Genomic DNA, 16293 nt, shown 5'->3' on the forward strand with positions numbered 1-16293 from the left:
AAATCATGATGGATATTTAATACACTCTTCATATTTAATTTTTATTTAATTTTATTTTTATAATTTTTTTAAATTTTATAAAATTATCATAAAACCAAATCTTTTGTGGAGAAATATTCTGATATTTTTATTCTAAATTTCTTGCTGAATTTGATTATTTTCTCTCACCTTTTCTCTCTCTCTCTCTCACTTTTTTCCTTGCGCTGCGAAGTGCGATAATCATGCATGAGGACGCAGACCTTTCCTTGCAAAATTTTGTTTGAAAAAAAGCTCACAGATTCGTTAGCTGGTTTGAATGTCTCAGTGAATGAAAGAAAGACACAAAATACTCTTTCTTCTTTCGTTTGGCTCGACGAAATTTAAACCTTAATTCACGCTTTAGTTTGTTTATTTTTAGAAAGCCTTCGATTGTATTTGACTGCTTTAATATTTTTGCACACGAAGCACTTCATTTTTAATTTTGCTCTTCCTTTCCAGATTGATTTCCGACAATACCAGTCTAAGAGTCAGGAGTCATCGGTCTTTGGACTCTGAAGAATCCGATATGGTACTAATATTAAAAATAATCTTGTGGGGGATTGAACTCCCCCCCCCCTTAGATGTGCTGATTAGAGCGATTTTGTCTAAAACCATTTCTGACTGCCTCAATTCTGCGAGCCGGAACATAATCACACTGATTTTCTTCCGACTTGTAGAATGGCGTTTTCTGGAGTTTATTTACGACATTTTGCCTGATTTATGAAGAACTTTCCTGCCTTCTACTCAGCTTACGATACATCAATACAATTGACTTCTAAAGTGAACAAGTTTTTCAAACATTAAACTCGTATGCTTTCCTAAGTCAAGTGTTATTATCATTGGACCTCCGTTCAACTGTATCACCCTTTACCCTTGAACGAATCAAAATACTCAGTCAGATCTCGAAGTCAATATTTTTCACAATCTGCAGGTTAAACCTCTTACTCACCCCCCCCCCCCCCCCCGCCTCCTCATCATTTCTCGCTGTATTTTCCCCTTACAGAAATCCCAATGGCTGTTCAAAAATCCATTTATTATTAGAATTAAGAGGGGTTATTTAAGAAATTTATTTATCCGTTTTTTTTTCTTGTAATAAACGAATATTAATTTCCGAATTCGTTCTTCTTTCTCATGCATCAATCTTCGTTACTGTTACGATGTTTTGACTCATCTTTGTCACGCAGCAGAAGGAAAAGGAGATGAGTGCAATAAAAAAACGTAGACGACGAGGATGGGATTCGAACCCATGCGGGGAAACCCCAATGGATTAGCAGTCCATCGCCTTAACCACTCGGCCACCTCGTCTTATGTTTGCGCTTTTCTTAAAAGTGCTTTATAAATCATGAAGGGCATTCTGTCTCTCTTTCTCTTCATTCGTGCGATTACTTTTTATTTCAAGCATTGCAGGAACTACAGATCAAAGAGACTCCGAAACATATTCTGGGATTCTTACTTTTAGAATTCATTAAAGGGTTATCATATTTTTATAATTATTTGTCATTTGATTAAAATAATAGTTTAAGGACATAATTTGAGACACCAGAAAAAAAAAGCTTCTTCGTTCTCACCTTCAGTTGAAAACACCCTTCTTACGATGTTTAGGTATTCTGCAACATGATTTGTGACGCTGTCGATGTGAGAGAATAAAAAAAAAAAGGTTTCACCGTAATAGAACCACCCCTTTTTACCAATCAAGAAAATTTCGAAATCAATGAATTTAAATATTTTTTAAATTTAAAAATACTAATAAAGAAAAAAAAAAGCTTCAGCAAAGGTGTTCATCCAGCAGTATAAATAAAACTGGGGGCGGCCGCTTCCTTATGTGATCTTTCCACGTGCTTCATTGCATATTAGTCGGAGTTTTCAATTCGCTTTTAAAAGTTGTTCGACATAACCATTTTCCTTATTACATATCATTCATGCATGTCGGATTTGTATTTATAATATAAAATTTTTAATTATTGAGCAAACCATTACGCTTACACCGTGAAAAAGGGAAGGTCTATCACTATAACGTTTCTCTTTTTATTTGTTGCGTGGCATATTGAGCTGCATGTAAGTTAAGTTCAAAATATCGAAATAAGGACTTTCTTGAACTGAAGGTGTGTTCTCCAGTCTCACACGAGAATAAAATAGTTTTACTTCTTGGAAGCGATTACTGTCTTAAATAAATAATGGAATTAAATAATTATTTTAATCAAATAAAATCGATTCATAAAATTTTAATAATTAGCAATTAAATGCAATGGAAAGAGGGGGGGTGATGGTTTTAAACACTTGCCATGCTTTAGGAAATACCGAACAGAAGATTAGGTAGTCATATTAAGGCGGTAGATTGCTAATCCATGGGAGTTTTCCCAGCTTCGGTTCGAATCCCACCCACCGTAAAAAATAACCGAGATTGATGCATAAAAACAAACTTTAAATAAAAAACTAATAAAATATTCTAAAAACTTTATTTAAGAAGTACAGAATGGATTTAGAAAAGGAAGATCATGTATAAACCCTGCCTTTTGCCTAAAATTAATCATAGAGAAAAGAAAAAAATGCAATTTAGAAACACATATTACATTTACTGACTTTGAAAAAAAGCATTTGAGAAAGTTAAAAGAAGCATTTTATTTAACATATTAAAAGAAAGACAAATACCAAATAATATCCTAAAAGCTATCACAAGTTTATATGAAAATAATCAAACACAAATAAGATTAAATCACGAGCTATCATACACGAGAGAGATAAACCAAGGAATCCGAAAGGGATGTCCCCTTTCAGCAAATCTTTTTTAATATTTCCCTAAATGAAATAATAATAAAATGGAATAAAAATTTCCATCAAGGAATTAAACTTACTGCTACTGTGAACATAAACACCTCTCCTTTTTGCCGACGACCAAATAATAATTACAAATTCTGAAGATAACTTACAGAAAGCTATTTTAGATCTAAATGAGATATCCAAAGATTATGGTATGATAATATCAACAGAAAAATCAAAAACCATGGTGTTTAAAGGACATGATCCAGTAAGAACTAAAATAGTAATAAAATGGTAATAGATAACAAGATCTTAGAACAGGTGAATTCATTTAACTACCTAAGATGTATAATCACTTATGAAAATGAAAAAGATATAAACATAAAAACTGCAAAATATTTAAAAATAACAGGAGTAATTAACTCTATATTTAAACCAAACCTAGTTCAAAAACAAACCAGGCTAAAAGTATACAATACATTAGCCCTACCGGTCTTGATGTATGGAAGCGAAATCTGGACAATAAAACAAAAAGACAAACAAAGATTAACAACAACAGAAATGAGAAAAACTGCAAAGTATGCCCTATTTGATCACAAAAGAAACGAAGATATCATGAAAGAATTAAACCAAGAACCAGTAATAGAAAAAAATTAAAAAATATAAACATAAATGGATGGAACATGTTAAAAGAATGAAAAGAGAAAGATTACCAGACCAAGCCTTTTTCATTAGGAAAAAGAAAACCAGGATGTCCTCTTAAAAGATTTAATGACTTCTAAGGCCCGAACAGGCAACTCTAAGACTAAATCCTTGATATGCATGATGATGATGATGATGATGATGCATAAAAACGACGTTGGAGAAAGAATTTTTGATGCATTAGTCAGAGAACTGACGACTTTTCTGAAGCGGTTAGGAATTCTGTAAGGTTAAAAAGCATTGAGAAATGTGGGTTGCGAAATGCTGAATTTGACAAAAGACTGAGTACCTCTCAGTTATGGAGTGGGGATATTCATGGGCGAAGGAAGATACAGTTAAATGCGCACTCCTATATTAATAGTTGACGTATAAACACACAAGCTGTAAGATTAAAAACCTATTCATTATAAACTATTGAAATTGATCAGAAAACTTGCTTATTTTCAACAGTTCTGCTATTCCTTATGCTACGTCCAAGACAGATACTGCATTAGATACCACGGAAAATATTTTAAGAAAATTCTCGGAAATCATGAGTGTGAGGAAGTCCCGACTCGTAGAACTCGGCAGTCAGAGATGTTTATGACGAAATGCTCAAATTTATTTATTCGTATGGAATTTCCTCCCTTTTCTTGCCCATCCCTATTGGAAAGAGTTGAGCCCCCTCATGGGGGGGTTAAGTATTTATGGCTGTAGATCCGTATGTTCACGGGGACGGTTTGCCTGCTTGCGGGATGAAAACCGCCAGCTAAACTGGCGGAAAAAACATTACTGCCCGGGCCCAAGACCGGCTAACTTGGCTACGGCTGAGGAAGACGCTCAAATTCCTCACGTCGTCGACGGGAATCGAACATGGGACACTCCTTCCCCAGGCATATGGTTGCGAAGCGCAAAGCCACTAGGCTAACCGCACGGACAATGCTCAAATGAAGAAGCGTGTCGAGTCTACCTCCCCCCCCACCCCTACTCATGTTTAATATTAGTGCTATCCTACGATGACCTTTGTTTGGAAAGAATGCAATCGAATTCTGTCTAGGCTGAGAGGAATCTTTATCAGATCGATTACATGTGCAAAAGTGAAAGCGAACAAATTTTGAACGTAAAGTATCCTCACGACTGAACTACTTCAATCAAGAGGCTGTTGATTTCACATCAGTTTCTTTCATGTCCCATAATGCAAAGCACACTTTCTTTAATTCATCCATGAAACACTAAGGAATTAAGCATTAATTAAACTGTGGTAACTTCGTGGGTCTGCTGTCACTGAAGAGACCTCAATAAAGGTCGAAACCGGTCTGTGCAGACTCTTTATTTTAATTTTTGAAAAGAAAGTTTGGGTGTCGCCTCATACGCCCTCTATAGTCGCTTTGTACACCTGCGTGTAAGTCCTTGATCAGTAGAATTATTATTTTACTGATCACATCCATTGACAACTATTCATATCTAATTGGCAACTATCTACGAAAACAGTTGCCAAGATGTATTAAATAAAATCTTCCATTGTCATAACAATTAAATTCTTCAAAAATTCGAAAATAAAATCTTAAATTTCACCGGTGTCCAAAACTTAAGCAGGAATGCTACGAATCAGCTTGTTTCAATTTGCGTAACTGAAGATTTCGAGTAGAAAGCGGGTACACATCCAAAATTTCGAATTACGCTCAAAGGGATCACGTGGTAGCAGTCAACTGGTGGTAGCGAATTGGGTTTGAAGGAATATCTTTTACTGGTGGTACAAATTTCTCTTTCTACACGTACGTATATGAAACGAGATGCACTAATTATTCGAAATAGGACAAGTGATTGACTTTCAAAATGTTATAGGAAGTGACCACTAAACGGTATAACAAACATATATTGTTTGTCAGAATGCATAAATTTCTCAACTAGCTTGAGAGTAGGAAACCCTACTTCCGCTCTATAAGATTGATTAACTCAGTATCGCTTAAGGATATCTAAACATGAAAAATTGAAAATGTTTTCAATGTTAAGTGATTTCCAGTTGTAATTCTTGGTACGTTTTTTCTTAAAAAATGATTTTTAAATACTTTAACCCGAATTATTAAAATCAGAATTAAAATCATGGGAAATATTTAGATGCTTCGTGGTTCCATTTTAGGCAAACCGCATAGATCACCTGACCCTTAAAATCCGTTTTAATTTCATGTTTATCAGCTAGGCATGGTGTTACTAGATGGGTATCTTCTTTGATTGAAAGTCAGTGCTATCTTCTTCTTCTTCTTCTCCCCACATTGTTGATTTCCCTCCAAAGAGGTATGATTTTTTATTTTGCCATATATTATCTGAAAACATTCTTTTGTAATAATATACCAGTCTGATTGACAAAATGAATACCGTCGCCCCTTTTCATCTAGTAATATGTGAGTTTGAATTCCATTCGGGACATAATGTTGGTCACTGTAGATGGCAAGGATACAGGATTTTCAACACTTTGTGTGAGACCCATTATCTGAGGGATTTGAGTGATAATCTTTCCTTGATGACTAGGCTTCGTGGAAGGGTGATCTGTTTATGTAGGTAAGATAAATAACTGGCATAAAAGACATTTTACCCGTGCAGTGGAGAAGAAACGTCACCAAGACAGGAAACATACACTCTTAGCCCGCATCTGTTATATTACAGATAATATAACAGATGCACATTATGTGAAGTAAGGATTGATCCAGCATCAGGTATTTCCAGTTCGCCACTTCAGTTTCTTCAGCGAACTCATCAAATATGATTTCAAAATATGGGCGTTATTGTCTATAATTATGAATCTTACGAAAAAAATAGCAATTGTTTCGTAAGATTTTTTTGAATTATCTGTAAATTTTAGAAGTGAGATTCCAACGAAAGATTTGTTCATTTTTGTGTACAAAAGTGTCATAAAACATGGATATTATTTCTGGGAAAAATCTCATGTTACTCCTCTTAAACCACGAATAGTCGAAACGGACCGCACCCCGTCAACCCCCCTCTCCCCTCCAAAAATCAGTTGTTGTTTTCAACTCCTTTCACTCTTTCCCACCTAATATAAATATATAAAAAACGCTCCGCCTATCACTTATAATATATCTGTATATATATGTTATTCAAAAAAAAAAAAAAAACGGGTTTTTTCCATTTGTTATTTCAATTCTTCCACTTGCCAAAATCCCCCCCCCCCACCCCACCCCACACACAGTAGTTTGGACAAAGCGAAAGAAGAAGAGCCACAACATCCAGAAAAAGGTATGTGCAAATTTCTTGTCCTCTATGCAACATATATTTATTGAAAAATATACATCTACAATGCCCTAAGAATCCGTGAGAAAAGAGCCAATGACATTTAAACTGGGGTACTCCTAAACAGAAGCAGGCAAATAGCCGTAAATATAATAGTCATAAAACATGTTGAAATAAAAATAATCACTTTTTTGAGAAACAGAAGAAGCGAGTCAGAAATTCCTCAAAAAGATCAACCTCATATGAAGGACACTCAAAAAAATCATTATTTTTATGATAATTAAAATTCTAACTGTGATTAATGTAAAGGTGTATATTTAAAAAAAATTAGAATATTTGTGAATAAGTGAAAATATTCTATAATAAAATATATAACTGTAATTATATTATAGTACCATAAATTATAATTTAAAGTTTCAAGTAATAAAACTATTTTAAATATTTTATAATTTTACTTTAACGCCTTTTAGAAATAAACATAAATTTATATAAATAGGTTAGTTTTTAAATTATTACTAATTGGTGACCCTTGGAGGGTAATGGATTGCAATGCTGTAGCCAATGAAGTTCTAACTGAGGCTCGGCTATTGCTGTTACCCTCCTGCCATGATCAGAGCTTTAATAGCTCAATAACACCTTATCCATACACTGTCCTCTACAGATAACGGGGAAGATGAAAAGCATTCTTGCTTCGCCCCTTTAAGCCAGTCCTTATAAGGACTATTACTAATTATGAAAGTGGAGGTTGGAGGAGATTGATTCATTCAATCCAATACCCTTGGAGGGTAATGGATGGCAATGCTGTAGCCAGTGAAGTTCTAACTGAGGCTCGGCTATTGCTGTTACCCCCTGCCATGATCAGAGCTTTAATAGCTCAAAACCACCTTATCCCTACACTGTCCTCTACAGGTAACGGTGAAGATGAAAAGCATTCTTGCTTCGCCCCTTTAAGCCAGTCCTTATATAAGGACTATATTACTATTACTAATTATTATGCTTTTAAAATTAAGTGGAAGGTGATGCTTACAGGGTGATCACCACTAGTACTTTTTATACATTTTTAGTGTTCTGGTACGTTCACCAACAGATCTAGTACTTTCTTCCTTCCGAATAATAAAAATAACAATATTAGACATATGAGTTTAATATTTTTCTCTTCTCCCCCTCCCCATATGTCACATGATTTCTATATATATATATATATATATATATATATGTAGAAAGTATTTTTACCTTGGGTATAATTATGCTAAAGATACCAAGCAATTTTAAACCTGGTTTTACTCCATTTCCCAAGTAAGCAAACAGACAAAATGTTAAGTTTGCGCCAGCAATTGATACAAGTCTAGCTGATCCTACGGGTAGTGCAAGACCAAGGCAACTCGTGGTAAAGGTGGATTTATATATATATATATATATATATATATATATATATATATATATGTAGAAAGTATTTTTACCTTGGGTATAATTATGCTAAAGATACCAAGCAATTTTAAACCTGGTTTTACTCCATTTCCCAAGTAAGCAAACAGACAAAATGTCAAGTTTGCGCCAGCAATTGATGCAAGTCTAGCTGATCCTACGGGTAGTGCAAGACCAAGGCAACTCGTGGTAAAGGTGGATTTCTATATATATATATATATATATATATATGTAGAAAGTATTTTTACCTTGGGTATAATTATGCTAAAGATACCAAGCAATTTTAAACCTGGTTTTACTCCATTTCCCAAGTAAGCAAACAGACAAAATGTCAAGTTTGCGCCAGCAATTGATGCAAGTCTAGCTGATCCTACGGGTAGTGCAAGACCAAGGCAACTCGTGGTAAAGGTGGAGCAAGCTCTGATCACTAATCTTAATATAATATTTACCCTTAATGCCAAAACACATCTCCAAGAAGGGGATGTATGATGTTTTGTATTAAAGGAAAGGGGCCACTACCCAGACCGGTTTCGACCTTATAAATAAGTAAAGCCGTCTCTAAAAATTCGGACGATCCCTAGGCCACTCAATTGTGGGCGAAGGAACGTCCATCTCAGCGTTGGCTCTACTCAGTGATGGCCTTCCACCCTCCACCACCACCGAGCAGAACCGCTCAAATTCCGAAGAAAAGCATTCACCGACAAATCCCCTCACCGGGCTGTGCCGGAGAACACTTTCTCCGGAGACTCAAATTGCTCCCTTAAGGCAAAAACCTTAAGAGAGCAAACTCTCGAAACTCATCACCCAAGGGGGTAACAGCAACAGCCGAACCTCAGTTAAACTTCATTGGTACAGCATTGCCATCCATTACCCTCCAAGGGCATCTCATCTCAAGCCGTCCCCCACATCTCATCAGTGGGAGCCAAGCTAGAAATACCAAGATTTTAACGCTCAACGCTACTGACTGGATGGGCGAAGCAAATATGCTTTTATATTCCCCTTTGTCTGGGTTGGTGCACAGGTGAATGGGGTAGTTTTGAGCTTTATGCTCTCCCTTTGTGGGCAGTATAGTTAGTTGATATCAGCTGGGAGCAGAATTGTTTTCGGTCTTTTGTGCTTATTGTAGACTGTCTCATCGTATTCTGAAGCTTGACTGATCAGTGGGTTAGGATGAGTGATTGCTCTGGTGAAATACTTCTCTGCTAGGTCGTGTAGTAGGGGGGCTATGTATGGAATTTTAGTCTCCCGATGGATCTGTGCGTTTCTGACGTACCACGGTGCATCCAAGATCATCCGAAGGCATTTATTTTGTATTCTCTGGAGTTTTAGGATATTAGACTGTGAAGTGTGGCTCCACGCTGGGGAGGCATACCGGGCGTAATACCATCTTGTATATTAGTAGTTTATTTTGTGTGTGAAGTTTACTTCTGCGGTTGATCATGGGGTATAGCTGTGCTATGGCTCTGGCTGTCTTGCTGCAGATGAGTTTTATGTGACTGTTGAATCTAAGTCTTTTGTCCAATCTAACTCCCAGATACGTGGTTTCTGCTTGCCATGGAATCTTTTTCCCATAGAGTTGGATGTCATCACTGATGAGTACTTTTCTTCTGGAGAAAAGCATCGCTGAGCTTTTGTGTGGATTGACCTGAATCCTCCAATCTGAGAACCACTTTGCAAGAGTGGAGATGCTATCCTGTAGTCTTTTGGTTGCCAGCTTGGGGCTGAGAGATCTGGACAATATTGCCGTATCATCGGCATATAAGGCAGTGATGGTTGTTCTTGGGTTTTGTGGGATATCGGCTACATAGATTGAGAAGTGTAGGGGGGCTAGAAGAGAGCCTTGGGGTACGCCTGCCAGAATTTTTCTTCTGGATGATACAATTCCATTGATTTTTATTTGCATGTATCTGTCTGAGAGATAGGATTTGATCAGTCTGATGATGTTTATTGGTCTGTTGGCTTTTATAAGCTTGTAGAGTAGGCCCTGGTGCCATACTTTGTCAAATGCCTTTGCTAGATCCAAGAAAACGGCTGCAGTGTGCTGGTTCCAATTAAAGCCGACTGTGATGTGTTCTACTAGGCGGTGTATTTGTTGAGTGGTACTGTGCTCCTTTCGGAAACCAAATTGCTCATTAGGGATGATTTTAAGTTTCTCTGTGGCGTCTTGTAGTCTGGAAAGGATAACTCACTCTGCTATTTTGCCAAGGCTGGATATTAGACTAATGGGCCTGTAACTTTGGGGAAGATGTGGGTCATTTCCAGGCTTTTTTATCGGTGTTATATCAGCAATTTTCCAGGCTATGGGAAAATGTTGTAGTCTGATTATTGCATTTGTTATGTTGACTATATGGATTATGGCCTTTCTGGGAAGAATTTTTATGATTTTATTGGCGATTCCATCTGGTCCTGGGGCTTTTTTTGAATTTAAGTGCTTGATGATGTTATATATTTCTGTTGGGGTGGTAGGAGTGATGTGGTCTTGGCAGTTCTCTGTTTGCCTTAAAGTATGCCTGACCTGCATATGAATATTATATATATGACTAATATTCACGTTTTCATATGCTGGTCTGCACTGCTCCTCCAGACTCTCAGCCAGTGTATCAGCTTTATCTCTATCCATGTGTGTTATTCCGTGCTTGGTCTGCATGGGGAGTAAGGGTTGATTTTTTCTACGGAGGATCTTCAAAAATTTCCATAAGGTATGATCAGCTTGGTTTAGGGATGTTAACTTCTTTTCCCATTCCTGGTTTCTATGATTTTGTAGTGCATCTCTTACTTTTCTGTTTAGGTTGTTTAGGGTAGTTTTGTCTTGTGGGGCTCTAGTGTTATGGTACCTCTTCCTGGCTTTATTTTTGGACATGATTAAGTTGGTAATCTCTTCTGGGATTCTGCTGGTTGAATGGATGAGTGTAGTTCTGGTGACTGAAGCAATTGCTTTCTTGATTTGGTCTGTTAAGCTTTTTACTGCGGTGTCTATCTCTTCTTTTTTATGTATGATAGGTACTGGGCCGATGTGCTCTGGTAGGATATGGGACAGTTTGTCCCATGCTAAGAATGAGTGTAGTGGGGAGAATTGATCTAGTGTACCCAGTTTGAGTACTAGGGGATTATGATCTGATGACAACTCATTTACTGTTTCCAGCTGGTAGTGATATTTGATATTCTTTAAAATAATGATATCTAGCACGTCTGATCTGCCAATTGGGCTGTGATGGGTAGGCTCGACAGGTCCCACAACTGTCGCTGAGTTGGCTGCTGTGTAGTTGTGTAGAGTGTGGCCACTTGTATTAACTGTGGAGCTGTACCAGGCAGTGTGCTTTGCATTCAAATCTCCTGCCATAAGAATGGGGTCTGTGGAGCCTAGGATGGAATCCAGATCTGCTATTAATAGGTGTTTGCTTGGTGGGTTGTAAGCTGCATATATATCTTGATGCTTCCTGTACTTCTACTCCTGTAATCTCCAGGTTGGTGGGTTGGGTATAGTATTGTGGTTGAGGTAGGGCTCGATGTAGATGGCTGTATACGAAGATTTAGTAATGCAGAGGTTATAAGTATTTTACCAAAACAAGTTACCATAAGGTGTTTTAACCTTATTAAATAAAAATCTCAGGAGGAGATATAAATGTAGAAAGTATTTTTACCTTAGGTATAATTATGTTAAAGATACCAAGCAATTTTAAACCTGGTTTTACTCCATTTCCCAAGTAAGCAAACAGACAAAATGTCAAGTTTGCGCCTGCAATTGATGCAAGTCTAGCTGATCCTACGGGTTGTGCAAGACCAAGGCAACTCGTGGTAAAGGTGGAGCAAGCTCTGATCACTAATTTTAATATAATATTTACCCTTAATGCCAAAACACATCTCCAAGAAGGGGATGTATGATATTTTGTATTAAAGGCAAGAGGCCACTACCCAGACCGGTTTCGACCTTTATGAGTAAGTAAAGCCGGCTCTAAAAATTCGGACGATCCCTAGGCCACTCAATTGTGGGCGAAAGACCGTTCATCTCAGCGTTCGCTCCACTCAGTGGTGGCCTTCCACCCACACGCCACCACCGAGCAGAACCGCTCAAATTCCAAAGAAAAGCATTCACCGACAAAACCCCTCAGCGGGCCGTGCCGGAGAACACTCTCCCCGGAGACTCAAATCGCTCCCTTAAGGCAAAAACCTTAAGAGAGCGAACTCATAATGGCCCTCACCAGTTTCGACCTTTATTGAGGTAGAATGGGAGCTCATATCTCATCATCATTGGCCTCTTTAGAGTCAAAAAGTTGTGCTGAGAGCCAGCTTTGATAGTAAGAGAGGAGTAGAAAAGATAGAGTTGATAGTAGTAGGTAGTTAAAAGAGGCCTCAGTCGATCTGCTTGGCCACACTCAAGAGTCATTAGCAAGCAGATCTCCGACATTTCCTCCCTCCATCCGTTCTTTTCAACTCTCGACGGCCAGTCATCTCTTCAGATGTCTGGCCGGCGAAAGGAGTGAAAAACAAATGAAAGAGGACAATTTAAAAAGAAAAGCTGAGAAAGGACACAAGAAGTTACATATTACTAATAGCAAAGACAAACCGAAAAAAAAAAACAACTGGGTGACATGAAAGACCAATTTAAACTGAGGAGAGTGGGGGAAAAGCCTGGCCTGGGTGATGCAGCCCACAAGGAGCTGCACCGCCTCGGTGTAAGCCTTCGCAGCTCAGGTTCTCAGGATACCCCCTCCTGTGTGGACAAAATTTAAGCGGAAACAAAACTTAAAGGAAAATTTTTTTTTTCCCTCCCTGGCAGATCGATACTTGGAGTCGACTGACTTGTTAGGCGAGGTTTAAATCCTCCTGCTGTCTATTGTTGTGGGTTTTAATGATGAGATCTGCTAATTTGTCTCCACGGACGTGGTTTAGCATGTAGAGGCCTCTGTGCAGTGCTAGTCCCACGTCGTCCTCTGCATCGTTAAGACCAATTATCTTTTCAGGAGTGATTTCATCTATATTATCGACAAACACGTCGTTCCATTCTGCACTGACGACTCTTGGCCCGTTTTGTCCTGTGAGTATCAGTTGAATGTCTCCGAATGTTTCTATTGCTTTTCGTACTCTTGCCTCCTCCACTGGAAATCTTTTAAGAGATGCAATATAGGTGCATTGGCCTTTGCGTAAGGGAACTTTGTGGGTTCTGAAGTTGACTTTATTTTTCCAACTTCAGCTGGTTTTGGTTTTTTATATTTACTTCTTCAGGGCTGGCTGGCCTCTTTTGTGTGCTTTCTGCATTGTTGATTTCCATATCTACTGCCTCCGTGTCCTCGTCTATTATGACTGCAGTGATAGTTCCTTTTTGTTGATGCTGCTGGTTATTTTCGGTTGCTACATTTGTAGTGGCAGTGTGCTCGGTGGCTGGTTCTTTCTGCCTTTTGTCTTTCCTGGTTGTAGGTTTCTCTATTGGTGTATTCGGCAGTGTTTCAGACGTGGCGGCATGATTCTTTCTTGTTGTTCCCTCATGTGCGGCCTTCAGGGTAGGGAACTCATTCGGTTCTGCGCCAATGACATTTTTGGCTGTTGCTTCCGTGTTGGGCATAATACTGCCTCCCAATTTTTCGGCCAGGTTTCTGTCCGGACAGTTGTCCACCTTATGGCCGTTAGTGCCGCATTTTAGGCATGCTGACTGGCACTGTGCTACTGTATGGCCCGCTGTTAGGCAGTTCTTGCATATTAGCCTCGGGCACTGGGCCCCTAGATGAGTGAGGGCGCCGCATCTAAAGCATTGCCTCTTTACTCCCGCATAACTCACCATTACCCTGGCCGATCCTATCTTGACGAAATTCGGAATTTCTGCCTTCATCATGATGGAAAAGGTTACTTCACCAGATTTCCATTGTGGGATCTCACTGTCCGTGCCAATTTCGATATCCCGAACAGCTCCCCATTTCGAGAAGACTTTAGTTATGATGTCATTGTCTTCTTCTAAGTATCCAAGCGGAAAACGATCTATTCTTACTCTTTTGACAAAGCTTCCTACCACGAAAAGGTTGAAAAATTTTTGCCTCGCACTCGACTCCTTTCAGAAGTTTTTCTCTAGTTGCAGCGTTTTTGTATACAACTTGAAACCTTCCCCCCCCCTCATAAGGGGTGAAACCGGAAATATTGTCTTCCTCGACGCAGTCAATAATAGCCCTCGCAAACGTCCTCTGGTGAATACTAGTATCTATTTCGAACCCGAGGGTTCTTACCCTCGGTAAAACCGAAGACATTATTTAACGAAAGAAAGGAAGAAGACTTTCCAAGGATAGTCTATTCCTATAAAATAGCGGAATGCCGTGTATAGGCCTAAAAAAAACATAATAAGAACAAAGGAATCTTACCAAGGCAGGACTTCAATCGGAGCTCTCTTTTCGGTTCTCCTAAACTGTTGCTGGAATCCGCTGGAACAGGTTTGAAGAAGGACTGAAACATGAAGCTTTCTCTCACTAGATTCAAGATGGCGTCTCGAGTAGTCGATGTTGATTGTTAATTCTGGCAAATAGTGACAGGTAGTCGGAGTGTGTTAGTGTTTCGTATCGTGTATTATTGATGATGAACAGTGAATTTAATTGATATATTTTAGCGATTTTTTATGTTTATTCATTGTAATAGTAGTTAATAGCTTGCTGTTATAAACAGTCGCTTAATTTTCGTCAGTGCATTATCCAGCGTCAACAGAGTGCTCGATCATCAGAGCAGGTAAGACTTTTATTTCATCTTCAAAAACATTTTTCAGGCCCTCTCCTGTTCCCTGCCCTGTGCAGCACTTGGTGGTTGAAGGGACAAGGCAGATCCTTCCCCCACTTCAAGTCTAGATTTAATTATGGATTCACCATATGAGGATCTCTCTTTCAAAGAACTTCTAGCTATTTTTCGGCAAATTGGTAACATTTTGCACACGAAATGGCCAGGAAGAGTTGAAGTTCATCAGATTATGGAGGTCGAGACAGAAGACCCTCAAACCTCCGAAATTTCTCCTCACAGTACACATGACAATGTCACAACAACTGACATAGATTCCAATGATTATCAGGAAGTCAGCAGAAAGAAGAGAAAGAAAGAGTCTCTTGCTGCAGAACCTGAATTTGCACCTCAAATGGACACATCAGCACAATCTAGTGCAAGAACAGAGACAAATATACCGATACAGCCCAAAGAGAGGATCCCACCAGTAGTCTTGCGATCTAAGGAAAAATGGTCTTTGCTTGCAGAGACGATGAAGAAAAATAACATCAAGTTCTCATCAGCCAAAAACACAGATGACGGAGTCCGCATACAGCCTGAAGGAACAACGGACTACCGCCAGCTAACCAGACTTATGGACGATCATAAATTTCATTACCATACTTACCAACTCAAAAGTGAAAAGAACCTCAAGGTAGTGATCAGAGGATTGGTAGAAAACATAACATCAGAAGAAATAGCTACTGACCTTAGATTACAAGGCTTGGAGCCGATCAAGATTTCTCGAATGTATCGAGCAGACAAGCGTCCCATGCCTCTGGTCTTAGTAGAGATCAGTAAAGATCAGAGAGAAATTTATGATCTTAAAATAGTCTGCAACTTGGTCATCAAGACCGAGCCACTACGAAGAAAGGCATCGGCTGGTCAATGCCATCGCTGCCAAAAATTTGGGCATGCGCAAATGTTATGCAAAGCAGACTACAAGTGTGTGAAATGCGGTGGCAACCATCCCTCGCACACTTGCGTCAAGCCAAAGTCCACACCTGCTAAATGTGCGAACTGCAGTGGCCCACATCCTGCTAATTACAAGGGCTGTTCTCTCCACCCATCCAACCTTCAAAAACCTAGACAGGAGTTAATTCAGCCCACGCAGAAAAATAATGTGAGATCTGTGCCTGAAATCAAAGCACGAAAAGTTACACCAGATAAATCTTATGCTTCTGTGGTTTCCTCACGTAACACCGAGGTACTCCCTGCAGCTAGCAGTCAAAATTCCTCAGCAATTCTCGCTGCCTCACTAGGGGAGATGCTAATGGCCTTCAGCAAAACAAATCCAAGCCAGGCCGATACCAACAAATTCCTTAGGAATACTCAAGTCATCTTCTCCATGATTAATGACTGATCCAGATTCAACATCAAATTCTATACAGATAATATTCTGGAATGCAAACGGTCTCAACAACAAAATTTTGGAAT

General features: G+C 38.8%; 1 non-coding gene across 1 annotated transcript; it reads right to left on the minus strand.

Annotated features, from left to right (window-relative positions):
- Positions 1–1241: 1241 nt before the first annotated feature.
- TRNAS-GCU (transfer RNA serine (anticodon GCU)) lies at positions 1242–1323 on the minus strand. The gene has a single exon. It is a non-coding gene; the product is annotated as a tRNA-Ser (tRNA).
- Positions 1324–16293: the final 14970 nt, after the last annotated feature.

The sequence above is a fragment of the Typopeltis vanoorti genome, chromosome 11, assembly GCF_054136105.1.
Source record: "Typopeltis vanoorti isolate ZY-2024b chromosome 11, IOZ_Tvanoo_1.0, whole genome shotgun sequence".
NCBI classification, from domain to species: domain Eukaryota; kingdom Metazoa; phylum Arthropoda; class Arachnida; order Uropygi; family Thelyphonidae; genus Typopeltis; species Typopeltis vanoorti.